Source organism: Trachypithecus francoisi, unplaced genomic scaffold, assembly GCF_009764315.1.
Source record: "Trachypithecus francoisi isolate TF-2019V2 unplaced genomic scaffold, Tfra_2.0 Lachesis_group3, whole genome shotgun sequence".
In the NCBI taxonomy this organism is placed as follows: domain Eukaryota; kingdom Metazoa; phylum Chordata; class Mammalia; order Primates; family Cercopithecidae; genus Trachypithecus; species Trachypithecus francoisi.
The window spans coordinates 132,912,212-132,926,661 of NW_022681468.1; the positions used below are offsets into that span (position 1 = coordinate 132,912,212).

Consider the following 14,450-nt stretch of genomic DNA (forward strand, 5'->3'; position numbering starts at 1 on the left):
TCAGCACTGTGGGAGGCTGAGGTGGGAGGACTGATTGAGCCCAGGAGTTTGACAGCAGCCTGGGCAACATGGTGAGACCCCATCTCTACAAAAAAATTTAAAGATTAGCCAAGTGCAGGGGTGTACATCTGTGGCCCCAGCTACTGTGGAGGGTGAGGTAGGAGGACTGCTTGAGCCTGGAAGGTAAAGGCTGCAGTGAGCCATGATCATGCCACTTCACTCTCCAGCCTAGGTGGTACAGCAAAATCCTGTCTCAAAAAAAAGAAAAAGAAAAAAAATTCTCAAGAGTTATGAAGAAATTTTAACATAGGTGTTCTGGTCAAAGTTGCTGAAGTTTTTAAAGTTCAGCAGTATTTCAGAATCATAACCCAAGAACACTGGGCTATCAAGCTACAAGTTCTGCAGTAAGGATGCTAGAGGCCTACAGATATGCAGAGAAGTGTTAATAACAAATCTGCAATAGAATTTACCCCAGAAACCTGTAGATCCAATATGTTTTTAATTGCTGATTAGAAGGGCAAAGAAAAATAGAAACACCATGTCCCTCTAAATGTTCCTGTAAAATATAAGCACCATGAAGAAAAACCATCTTATGATGGAGTTTTCTTTGAATTAAGTTTTGGCATATATTTATCCTATAACTACAAGTCTATAAGTTTGTAAATCTGTCCTAGAAAATGGGCCAAAACACTCTGAATTTTGTATCACTTGTTAGGGATACAGTTTTGAAGTAACAACATTAAATCTTATTTTGCTCTACTGATGCTGCCTAAAACACATTTTCTTTAACACACACACACACACACACACACACACGATAAAGATTAACTGGAAAAGCTTTGCACATTAAGTTGAAAATGGTATAATATTTACCACAAAAAAAAGAGACAAGACTATACTTAAAAATAAACAGTATCACTGTAATACCAAAACTACCGAAGTTTTTGCCTGCTGAATACATTTTAAGGTATTAATACAATTTTTATCCTAAAACAAGAAAAAGTAAGACATTTCATTTTTAACTACTTTATTGTCCTTTCACTCTTTACTTGTTCATATAGACATATAATCTAATAAACTCTATTGTTTAAGTCCATCTCTGAAGTCAGAAAAACAACCAGATCAAGGAAAACTAGGTTTGGGAGAACAACCTTGACATTTCAAGGCCAAACACTTTAGGCAGGTCCAACACCTCCTACACAATATCCTCATCTCCTAGTATCACACCCAAATATAACAGTTTCCTGTTTCCTGAAGAGGGTGCATTAAGTTCACATCGAAGCTCAGTTAATACTTCTACTAGGGAGACAAAAAGTACTATACTTTACTAAGTCAAGGTCAGCCCACCCTCTAGAAACCAGCAAATGGATTCCTACAGCAGTAAGACTAGAATTACAATCTGGGTCCTTCGGTTTTAACACACACTGTCTCAGTGCCTTTGAGGCAGTAATGTCAAGAAAGATTTAGACAGGCAGCCACACACACACTGTAAAATATAAACACAATATAAGCAAACAACTTCTAAAGCAAAGGTTTGCAAACTACAGCCAGGATTTCCAAATCCACCCAGCTGCCTGGTTTTGTTTTGTTTGTTTTGTTTTAAGTCCTGCAAGCAGAGAATGCTACAGACAGAATTTGTAGAACACAGTTTTTCCTTTAGAGAAGAGTTCAGCAAACTTTTTCTTAAAATGTCAGATATGAAAATACCTCAGGCTTTGCAGGTCAACACGAAAAATTAGGATATAATGTAGGGTCTCATAACCATTTAAACTATAACCATTTAAAATGCAAAAATCATTCTCTGCTTGCAGGACTTAAAATATTTTTTCTAATGTTAAAATCTAATACATTACAGAAGCAGTATGATCCCAATTTAAATGTTGGTGTAAATATATATAATATGTAATATATGCAGAGAAAAAAGATAGGTAGGAAATCAATATCAAAATGTCAATAAACAGCCATCTCTTGGAAAATGTTATTTTTAAAACCTTTATTTTTTTATATACTTTCCAAAGTAAATTATCATTGCTATAACCAGTAAACAGTTTAAACAGATTATAGTATACTTTTACAAGAAAATATAGACCAGAAGTATCAATTACTTAAATTTAGCTATTTAGTTATATGATACAGCTTCAGTAACACTTTGGTATTCACCACTACCTATACCTCACACTGTTAAGAATGAAGATGGTATTTTTACATCTTTTACCATTCATAAATAAGAGAAGGCCCTTTGTTTTGAATATGTGAAGTCAGACTTGCTGATCTGGACTTTCAAGGTCACTACTCTGGAATTAATTTCAGACACATAATACACTTTAAAGTTCAATTCAAATACTAATTGTCTACTATATTCACATTAGCTTCAATGTTTCTTTGAAAACACAGTGCAAATACTGTGACCAAAACCCTAAATATGCACACTCTTTGTGCTCTATATAACTATAGCAACTAACATTTAAAGTCATATTGGACAGTACAATTTCTTGTTGACAGTCACTAAACAGTTCAAACAAAAATACAGCCATGCACCACACAGTGACATCTGGGTCAACAACAGACTACATATATGACAGGTCCCATAAGATTGTAACAACACTTTTATTGTACCTTTTTCTATGTTTAGATACACATTGTGTTACAAAAGTCTACAGTATTCTGTATACTAATATGAGCAACATGCTGCACAGGTTTGCGGCCTAGGAGCAACAGGCTATAACACATAGTCTACTGTATAGTAGGCTATATACCCCCTAGGTTTATGTAAGTACAAACTATGAAGTTCATATGACAAAATCACCTAATAACTAACTGCTTACAACTTATCCCTGTCAAGTGACACATGACTATATTTTTACTGACAGAAAATAAAATGCTACTATCTTTTAAAATGGTATTTCTGCTAAAAGGTACAATTAAACAATTCTGAATAGTATTTTAATGTTCTTGTTTAATAATCACTGCCTATATGTTTTAGCTGTTATTTTTAAGCACATTAACTTTATAAGCGTAAGACAACATACTAATATAAGTGATATATGAAAAACCACACGACCAATTTAACTTTAACTTGGTAAATAGAAGGTTTACATTGAATGATTAGAAAGCATTTTCAAAGTTTCATCTTCACTGTGTTCTGAAGCAAAAACGAGTGTTTGCTACATGGTTTATTTCCTGAGTTTATCTTGAAAATGCACATAACTTTTACTTCTGGATGATATTAAAATCCAAATTTAATTCTGCCAAACCACGAATTTAAATTAGAATACCACACATCAGTCTACAAATGACAACCTTTCTTTCCAAGTGTCAGTCATATTTCTGTTCCTCTTACAGCACAACGTTAATTGGTAAACAAATTTAATCTCATTAAAATGTAAAAATAACTTTTTAAAGTAAAAATTATTGAACCTGACATGCACCAAAACTATAAAGCAGTAAAGATTCCAGTTACTTAACAATGACTAGTCTTAAATGCATATAAAATAGCAGCAACAAGAAATTTTCTCCTCTCCCTCTTTTCCTCATGACAGAAGCAGACACTAGAGGCTTAAGCATTTATTCTGAAGACACAAACCAGGCTCCTCAGATTCTGTTAGTAACATTTAAAAGTAACTAATTAGGCCAGGCACTGGTGGCTCACGCCTGTAATCCCTGCACTTGGGGAGGCCAAGGCGGGTGGATCACCTGAGGTCAGGAGTTTGAAACCAGCCTGGCCAACATGATGAAACCCCGTCTTTACTAAAAATACAAAAAATTAGCCAGGTGTGGTGATGGGCACCTGTAATCCCAGCTACTCAGAAGGGGCTGAGGCAGGAGAATCGCTTGAACCCGGGAGGTTGAGGTTGCAATGAGCCTAGATGGTGCCACTGAACTCCAGGCCTGGGCAACAAGAGCGAAACTCTTGTCTGGGGGGCGGGGGGAGAAGAAAAGCAACTAATTAAGCTCACTTAATATTGCATTACTGCATGTTGCAAGTAGATATCAAAATTCAAGTATTGGCGTTATCCTCAAAAACTTATATTATTCATTAATTAGTAATATTATAGACCAAGATTCTTTTTATTATCAAAAAATAGCCCAAGATCTTCAATAAATCAAAAAATGTGTTCCTTAACAGAAAACACTATTGAATACTTTGAAGTTTTGTTTCATCCCAAATAAGTACATCCTGCTATGTATTACATGTAAACGAATTTTGTCAGAATTATATTTAATTCACATATTTTATAGGTTAACAACACATCTTACAAATCTACTAACAAGAGATAATTTTGTCATTCATTTTGGGCTAGGGTTTTCTTTTTTTACAAATGCAGACATGTATTTAATAAATTGAATTTAAAAGATACTGTGTATATAAGGATATACATAAGAATATATAAAGTAACTTCTGTTGTGAACAGCCTCTTTTTAAAACTTTAAATAATTTACTCCAAAAGATATGCAGGAATGTAATACATTATAAAACTTCTGGTAGATTTCTATTTCTGGTTTCTGCCACAATAAAAAGTAGGGGTTTAAGCTGAGCTGCTTTTTGACTTAAAAGATTTTTACACAGTCAGCTACTTACAACAGGACATACTGTAATACCAAAATGGAAACTACTTAATCAACATTTCCTCAAGCAAGCACAGATCATACATAAAAGCCTATAAGCGTAGTTTTTATTTCAAAAAGTAGCATTTACATTTTATTTATCAACAGAAGCTCAACTTTTTTCTCTGGTTTTGTCACCATATTCAGTTAATTTTGGTCAACATTGATAATATACACAACAAAAACCAGAAATGTAAGCAGAAATATAAGGTAATTTATTTATAATGTTAAACAAAAGCATACTTTCTGTAACCAACACAGACTGCTGGTTACAGAATAATTATGATCCTGTTCTCATGCTATGTCTTTTAAAAACCGTTTCTGTAAAGGATTTAAGCCATTCAGAAAACCCAACAGTTTGTGAATCACCCAATACACAAAATTTCGTATTTCAAGTTTCAAATTGTAGTCATCTATAGCATCACAAAAGAACTGACAAAAGATCAAAAACTGCTGGGTCATCTCAAAATGTCCCTTTTCCCTTCTGTCCACTCCTCAAAACATACAGTTTAAGTTGATAAAAATTAAAACCTCATAACTGAAATTCCTTCAGCCTCACAGTTGGTCCTGTTGGTTTTACTACACATAACTTCTATCATCTAAGAAAATTTGCAGGAAATAATTTTTTAGTCACTGAGTTCTTCATTTAAATAGGAAAAACAATTATTCAGAATTAAACACATTATTGTAATAGGCTTCATGGGCTTTGGTGTCCTAAAAGGAATCATTAAAACTAGATTTCATTAGGTAGGTACTATGGGGTAAATACTGATATACTCTAAGGACTTTTCTTCACTAAATGCCATCTGTTCTGTAACCTTAATTTACATGGCTCAAATTTATTCATACATTTTTATAAAGACAAGAACTATGGTTATAAGCACACTTACTTTGCTCTTTGGTATGAAAAAGGAGAGTTTGATAATGCCAATTTGGTACCATCTACATATCTGGACAAATTAACCAGCTAAGTCAAAATAAGCCATGGTATACATATGAAGATTGGTAGGCCCGAGGGAAGTAACTAAATTAGTTTAGCAGCCAAAATTAGTTTGGCTTCTGACTCACAATTTTAGTAGTCAAAATTAGTTTGGCTTCTGACTCACAATTTAAAATAATCCTTTGCAATATTCTTCATTTAATTGCCTCATTCTTTGTGCTTCCTCTTCACAATGTCTAGGGTCACTTCCTAAGAGTTTTTTCTTGCAGAAATCAGCATTTATTGACCTCTCAAAGAACACACACTTGCTGTTGTCAGCAAAGAACACGGGATTGGAGAAAAAGCATTGTAGAAGCACTGGAAGGAAATAAAAGTATATCTTCTCATGAAATAATGATTGTACAGATCTGGGACCTTAAAGAAATACTGAACATTCTGATACATAAAAAGAAACTACGTGCATTCCAACCCGAGAGTTCATTTCCTCTGACTGATTCAGGGCCTGACTTTTAGTTGCTATAATTTGAGTGGAAAGATAATTTCTACCACATTTACTGGTACTAAGATAGTTAAGCAATATTAGAGCCTCACTATTTTTCACGGTGTCTTAGCACAGTCTTACAAAGGTTCTTAACAAATGTACAAGCCTCTTGAGGTCATCAGAGATCTGATGGGACTTTTCATAATGGTAGGGTGTTAATCTCTATGGTCTGGCCTTTCTCCAATTTAAACCATTACCTAAACTGCTTACCTAAACTCCTATTACTGATTCAATTGGCTCACATATTCTTCATTCCCAATCTTGAACCACAGTCCTTGCACACATTTTTAAATAGGCAAGGTAAAATGGCTTCTTTGGGTGCCTACCTACTACAGAAAATATTTCTTACTCTGTAAGAATTAGGAAAACAGTAGTTTAAGCTATACTGTGGTACGACTATTTGAATTTTTTTTACCATTATTTTGTATGGTACACAGAACACTCAATTGTTTGTGATTTTACATAGTCTTGGAATTTCAAGGTTTTATCTCTGACAAGAGAATTTGTTCATGATCAGCTTACGTGCTAAACACAGCTGTGAAACTGCAATTAAGGTCTTATTTCACACCACGTTAGGTACCAAATCTGAGCTAGCACAAGGATGAAACAATGCTAACAGGCCCGGTTAACCCCTCCCCTTGTCCCAATCATCCATCTCTCTCTCCTTTCCCACCCCTCACACACACCATGCACATGCTTTTCCTAAATTTGTATATAGTTATATGTACATACATGTATAATGTATAAATGTGTTCATGTGTTTATATATATACATCATTTCAACCAGAAACATATATGGTTCACAAAGGTGAAAACAGAAGAACAATGTATCTTCCTCTCTTCACAAGAATAGGTTCTACATATCCTAAGAAACACTAAACAAAAAGAGGTCAATAATCCAAAATTCTTTTTTTTTTTTGAGATAGGGTCTCACTCTGTTGCCTAGGCTGAAGTGCAGTGGCACAATCATAGTTCACAGTAGCCTTGACCTGGACTCAAGTGATCCTCTCACCTCAGCTTCCCAAGTAACTGTGATGACAGGCATGTGCCACCCTAACCAGCTAATTTCATTTTTATTTTTGTAGAAACGGAGTCTCAGTTTGCTTCCCAGGCTGATCTTGAATCCTGGGCTCAACTGATCCTCCTGCCTTGGCCTCCCAAAGTGCTGGGATTACAGGTTTGAGCCACCATGCCTAGCTCCTTGTCCAAAACTCTAAAATCTACAAAGTTTCAAAGACAAAAGTTTTACATAACTTATTTGATGGTAAAATCTGACCTGAACTGAAATGCATATTAGTATTTTTCAATTCAGAAATGCTGATATATTTGATTATAGGGTTCTGCCATAGATCTCTCTAGGGAACATTACATAATATATAGTACTTACCACTAATTCAGTTTTTAAAATTCAGAATATTTTGGATTCCAAAGCAAATCCAATTTCATGGTTTGAGGCTAAAGAACTGTGCAGTAATATCTTTGTATATTTTAAAAAACAGGTTTACATAATTATTTTCCCTCTACAGCTTTCTTGCAAAAAGAAATGCAATCTTCTATCAGTTCCATTCACAAAAAGGAAGGAAGGAAGGAAAGAAGGAAGGAAGCAAACAAGCCACAATAAGGCTCATGTCTTTAACTTCTCTCTCTGTTACCAATCTCCCTTTTGCCAAGAAAGGCTTACACTGGACTACAGGCAGCAGCAGCAGCAGCCAAAGAATGACTATGGGAGACAAAGTTAACAGGACAGAGTTGAATACATATCAAGGTTCACAGAAAACAGGCATGCCAGCAATCTTGAATCATTAAGAATGTCCATATCCTCACCGCTACTACTATTTCTAGTAACTACCTTGTATAAGAATATTTTGTTTCTCTCAATGTGCTTCCAAATATGTCATTTGACCTTCATATACTGTGTAGTTCCTCAATATGACCATTTCATATAATAATTCATTTGCAGAATTGTTATATATTTTAATCCCAAACCATATATTTACTACCTACTCCAAAGCTACTTCAAAAGCAATTCAGAATGTATATCTGCTACAAGGAAATCAGATAATGTATGGTAAGACAGACTATAAATGACTTCTCAATTAGTAGTTACTTTTTGAATTAGATGAGCAACTGTTTCTCTTGCAGATACAGAATTTGTTTTTAATTAAACCAATTTAAATCACTAGAGAGAAGATTCCATTTAATCTATTTTCTACAGAGAATGCATTCTTCCTCCTTGAAAGATTAAAGTATGGTTTACAGAATCAAGATATAAATTTAAATTTTTTTAAAAATATATAATAATATGTTGTTTAAAGCAGCAATGTGCTCAATAGTTATTAAGGTTAATTCTGCAAATTTGTCTGAAACCTGACTTGAGTAATTCATTCACAATGGCAAATGAAGCAGACAGTTATCAGGTCACTGCAAAGTGAGTCAGGACCAATTCAACAAGTTAATTATGGATTTTTCTGGAAGTCTGTATTACGTGTAATTACTATCACAATCAAAAGATTTTGAATTTGCCTGTTTTTTTAAAAAGCATAAGAATTCTAAACTTGTTTGGAGCATTTTAATTACCTTAACTAAACACATAAAATGTGATTGTCTAAAATTAAATTCAGTTATATCAACTAAAGAAACCTTAGAGCTTTGAATTATTCATTATACTCACTCTTTACCTACTTTATTCTTTTTTAAAACAAGCCCCATCAGCTTACGTGTGTCTTGCTCCCCACTATTATCTCTAAAGCCTACCTGAGTCTCTGGAGCTTCGAAGATAGTCAATAAATAATTGTTAAGTGAATGAATTGGTAAATTATATCTAAATTTAGAATCAAGAAAAGCTGCAGTTGACCCTTGAACAATACAAGTTTGAACTGCATGGGTCCACTCATATTTGGGCTTTCTCTCCCCAGTAAAAGTTACACCGAGTGTACCTGCCTCTCCTGCCTCCCATTCCACCTCCCCACCTCTTCTGCCTCTCCCACCTCTGCAAGACAGCTAGACCAACCTCTCCTCTTCCTCACCATGAAGACAATGATGAAGCCCTTTACGATAATCCACTTACACTTAGTAAATAATTTTCTCTTCTTAATGATTTTCTTAATGTTTACATTTCTCTAGCTTACTTTCTTGTAAGAATACAGCATATGAAACATATAACATAAAAATATGTATTAATTGTTTATGTTATCAGTAAGGCTTCTGGTCAACAACAGGCTAATCGTAGTTAAGTTTTGGAGGAGTCAAAAGTTATATACAGAGTTTTTGTTGTGTGGGGAGTCAGCGCCTCTAATCACCATGTTGTTTCAAGACTGATTGTATATAATATAAGTGTTACAGTTTTGGCCTCTCCAGAATTCATGTTGAAACTTAATCCCCAATGCCACAGTGTTGAGAAGTGAGGCCTAACAGGAGATGTTTATGTCATAAGAGTTCCACCCTCATGAATAGATTAATATCACTATAAAAAGGGCTTGCAGAGGTGGTTTTGTTCTCTTGCTTCTGCTATTCCATCATGTAAAGACACAACATTCCTTCTCTCCAGAGGACACAGCAAAGAGGCATCAATGCATGGCTCCATCAAGACATCTCTTAGAACCAGAGATCAAACCTACTGACACCTTGATCCTGGACTTGGCCGCCTCCAGAACTGTGAAAGAATACATTTCTGTTCTTTATAAATTACCCAGTCTCAGGTATTCTGTTACAGCAGCACAAAACAAACCAAGATGTAAAGTAAACTTTCAGTAAAGAATCTCCTGAAGCAAGCTTATTATTTCAGTAACCTCTGATAAATGCAGTGTCCCCCACATGACTTCTACAAGTTCATATTGTTAGATAAATCATCATTAGCCTGGAATTTATTATTGAAAATGCAGAAATATGAGGCTTCTTGCTCAAAACCTAAATAAATCTATGAAAGTGATGACCTAATCATCCATAAATGTCAAATACCAACCTCTGGTTTTGAGTATTGAGAATTTAGGTAATTCAATAATTTATCCAACAACTATGTACTGTGTGTCCGGCATTATGCTAGGCATCCCAAATAAACATATAAATAATATCTATCTTCAAGGAAAGCACAAATCTGAGAGAAGAGAGCCACATGAGGAAACAGCCAAACGTGACTAGCAGAATGAACAAAATCCTGCAGGAAAAGAGAAGACAACTGAAATTGGAGGCTGTGTGCACAGATGACATGACAACTGATCTGGCTGTCACAGTAGTGGGAGTAAAACATGGGAGTTGAGGAAATGCTAAACCTAAGGTGTCAGATAAAGACTTCATGAACAGCAGGCACAGCATGAGCAAAGTGTCTTAGTCTGTATTGTACAACAACAACAAAATACCAGAGACTGGGTAATTTATAAACAGAAATTTACTAGCTCACAGTTCTGGAGACTGAAAAGTCTAAAGTAAGGGCGCCAGCAGCTTCAATGCATTGTGGCACCATCCTCTTCTGAGATGGCACTCTGTACACTGCCTGGATTCTTATGAGGCAGAGGACAGAAAGGCAAGAAGCAAAAGCAGGCCAAACTCACCCTTTTGTAATGGCATTAATCCCACCCATGGCCTAATAACATCTTCAAGGTCCTACCTGTTAATACCGTTACAATGGCAATTAAATTTCAACATCTGAGCTAACTGGGAGCCTGAGACAGAGGGGCGTGCCACTACCCTCAGCTAATTTAAAAAAAAAAATTTTTTTTTTTTTTTTTTACATAGAGAAAGAATCTCTTTTATGTTGACCAGGCTGGTCTCCAACTCCTGACCTCAAGAAATCCTCTCATCTCGGCCTCCCAAAATGTTGGGATTACAGGCATGAGCCACCATGCTCAGCCAAAACAAAAATCTTGACTTATAAATGAACAATGGCTGATACATATGTAAACTATCAGTATATAAATCTATAATAGCTTAATCTATTCTACATTTTGGACCTGGCCTTCAAAGTTGGATATACTAAGAAAACACAATAGAGACACAAATCTACTGTTACAATTAACAGGAAATTTTCAGTTACATTACACAGAGTATCCAATAAAACTTCTGCAAATGAATACAAGTAGCAGACATTTTCAGGGTACAGGTCACAGAAGTTATACATTAAGAATTCACAACATTTAGATAGCAGGAACAATACTGCTAAGAACTTTGATATATAATCTTCATGACTATCAAGTGACCAAATAAAGAATATACAAAGTAGAAATCTGTAATTTTTTTCTTCTAAGGAAAGCAATACTAAAAATCTATAAACATTTTTCATTGGCCCCTTCTGATCCACATACTCTCTTATGCTATTCCTTTAGCTATTACATGACCATTCAACATGTTTCTCTCAGACACATTCTGCTTCCTAAAAACACTTTCAAACATGCTACAACAGAATGTTTGCCTTCCATAGTTTATAAGCATATCATAAGTCAGGATCTATTTCCTCTATCATTGCTCATCTCTCAGGAATGCATGGTTCACAATAAGCAAGTAATATTTACTGAATGACTCAAGGTATAGACTAAATTAAGTAAAAATAATTTTGTTTGGGAGCTCAGAAAAGTCAATGGGAGAGATATTTTAAATAAAATGAATGAAAAGATGAAAAGTAATTTAAAAACTAACCCAAAAAAACATGATTTTATGAAAATTTCAAATAACATTATGGGTACATATTACTGTTGACAATAAATTTTGTCCGGTAGCTTCTTATCCTAAAGACTCAATTTTCAGAATATAAAGCATAAGAAAGTAAATCAAACTTCCTATTAAATGTAAGAAACAAAAGTAGGAGTCAAAGTAAACAAGAAAACAAAAAGGAGTGACCTAAGCAAAATGTCAGTCATCTCAACACTGCATGTTCTATATAAGCATTATTAACAGACTAATAACTCAAGTGATAAGCTATGTTCTAAACTGCCTAGAGTTGTGCTGTCCAATGAGGTAGCCACCAGCACATTTTACATAATTAAAACTACATAATTAAAATTAAAAATTCAATTGCTCGGTCACAGCCACATTTGACAGGACAAATTAAAAAGACAACTTTCCATCATTGCGGACATTCTATCTTTATAATTTCTTATGAAGAATAAAGCTCACTTGGGCTCTTTAGTTGGGACTGCTGAATACTTAGGCCAGCAATATCAGGCCCAACTAAAGAGCTAAAGAGAGCTTTCATTCTTCACATTTTTCTATCAAGGAAATAAGAGTATTTTGCTTTAGTATTTAACTATTCTTATTCACTACTAAAAACAAAATAATGATTTATATCATGTATGTGAGATACAGACAAATAATGGACTAAAAATATTCTCTCCTGGAGAAGTAACCACAATGCTGAATGTAATTTTTATCATTCCTTGCTTTTTAAAACAACTCTGGCAAATATGTTTCCCTAAAAAGGTACTGTTTTATCTGGGTAACTATTAGTGGAATCATGATTTTTCTTTATATTAGGTATTCTTTTCACTATTTTCACTAACTCTGAACTTCATTCTCATTCATATAAATACTACTACTACAATTTAAAACAATTCTGTAAAACATGTTTCCTTAAAAATGTTATTGTTTTGTCTGGACAACTATTAGTGGAATCACAGTTTTTCTTTATATTATGTATTCTTTTCACTATTTTCACTAACTCTGAACTTCATTCTCATCCATATAGATACTACTACTACTTGATACAATACAAAAAACCCAGTTTTGTTCAGAAAAAAGTAGAAATCATCATCCGAATATTGAAGCTGTTCAAATTACAAATACAAGACTTAAGGTTCCAAATGATTCTCTATCAGACAAATGCATGCTTTTTAATATACATTTAACTGATTATAAACTAAAATGAGAATAGCTTCATGCATCGAAGACAGATCTTTGTCACCATACATATTTTATCTTTTTTTATTTTTTTAATTATTGAGCAGTGGTTGTCAAAGAGTGATCCTGCAACCAGTAGCAGCATCAGATCAGATGAACCTGTTAGAAATGCAAATTCTAATTGTCTGCCCCATCTCCAAGCCAGTAAGTCGAAAACTCTGGGGATGAAGTCAAGCAGTCTGGTTTTAAAAGTCCTCCAGGTGATTTTGATGTGTGCTACAATTTGAGAAGCTCTACAGAAGTATCCTAACATCAGTATACATAAGATATTAAAAACCTGAACAAACAAATTTCTAACATTTAGCCAATACTCAATTGCCAAAAACAGATTACTTTTTCCTTTTGTTGAATTTTACAAACTTCAGCTCAAAAATATTGGATTCAAAACAATTTTCAACAGCCAAAACACACACACAAAGCTACAAACACTATCTCCGTCTGTCTCTACAGCGCTGTGTGTGTGTCTCTCTCTCTCTCTGTCTCTCTCTCTCTCTACACACACACACACACACACACACACACACACACAGAGAGAGAGACAGAATATCGAATTTTTAAATTAACTGTTTTCTAATTCTGTTCACCCAGATTGGAGTGCAGTGGTGTGATCTTGGCTCACAGCAACCTCTAGCTCACTGCAACCTCAATCTCTGCCTCAGTCTTCCGAGCAGCTGGGATTACAGGCACATGCCACAACTCCTGGCTAATATTTATATTTTTAGTAGAGACAAGATTTTGCCACGTTGCCAAGACTGGTCTCAAACTGCTGGACTCAAGCAATCCACCTGCCTTGGCCTCCCAAAGTGCCAGGATTACAGGCATAAGCCACCACACCTAGCCTTTAAAAAAAAAAAAAAAAAGTTCCCCCATATGCTCTGCCAATACCTTGCAACATCTTAATTTTGAACTTCTGTCCTCCAAAACTGTCAGGGAACAAATTTGTTATTTTAATTCACCCACTGTGTAGTAATTTGTTATGGCAGCCCTAAGAAACTAATGGAACTGCTCAATATAACCTTCTGCAAAGATGGAAATGTTCTAAATCAGCACCATCCAATATGGTAGCCACCAGACACATATAGCTATTGGGCACCTGAAATGTGGCTAGAGCAAATGAGGGTCTAAATTTTTATTTTAATTAATTAAAATTTTAAAATATGTCCCCTCACATTTTTTCCTTGAGATTTTGTGGAGGGAGGAAGAAACCAGTTGTTTGTGCTATACAGTGTCCCAGAATCTCAATTTTTCTTGCTGCTAACAGCAAGGTTGTATCTCCTTGCTATTATTTACTATTTTCCTCTCCAGTATTTCCCGTAAGTTAGTAGGTGAATTTAGATGTTTCATATGATTAAGATTCAACTGTTTGGCTGGGAGAGACCACTTCACAGGTGGTACTGTCTTACATCAGGAAGGAAATGTGTCTGGTTGTCTTTCTTCTGGGAATACTAGTATTCATGATCCTCAATGCCTAGATTCCTT

The 14,450-nt window shown here is 34.8% G+C and overlaps 1 protein-coding gene across 6 annotated transcripts in view; it reads right to left on the minus strand.

Annotated features, from left to right (window-relative positions):
• TCF12 (transcription factor 12) overlaps positions 1 to 14,450 on the minus strand; it is a 381,043-nt gene that overhangs the window by 307,846 nt on the left and 58,747 nt on the right. The gene's annotated exons all lie outside the window — the stretch shown is intronic.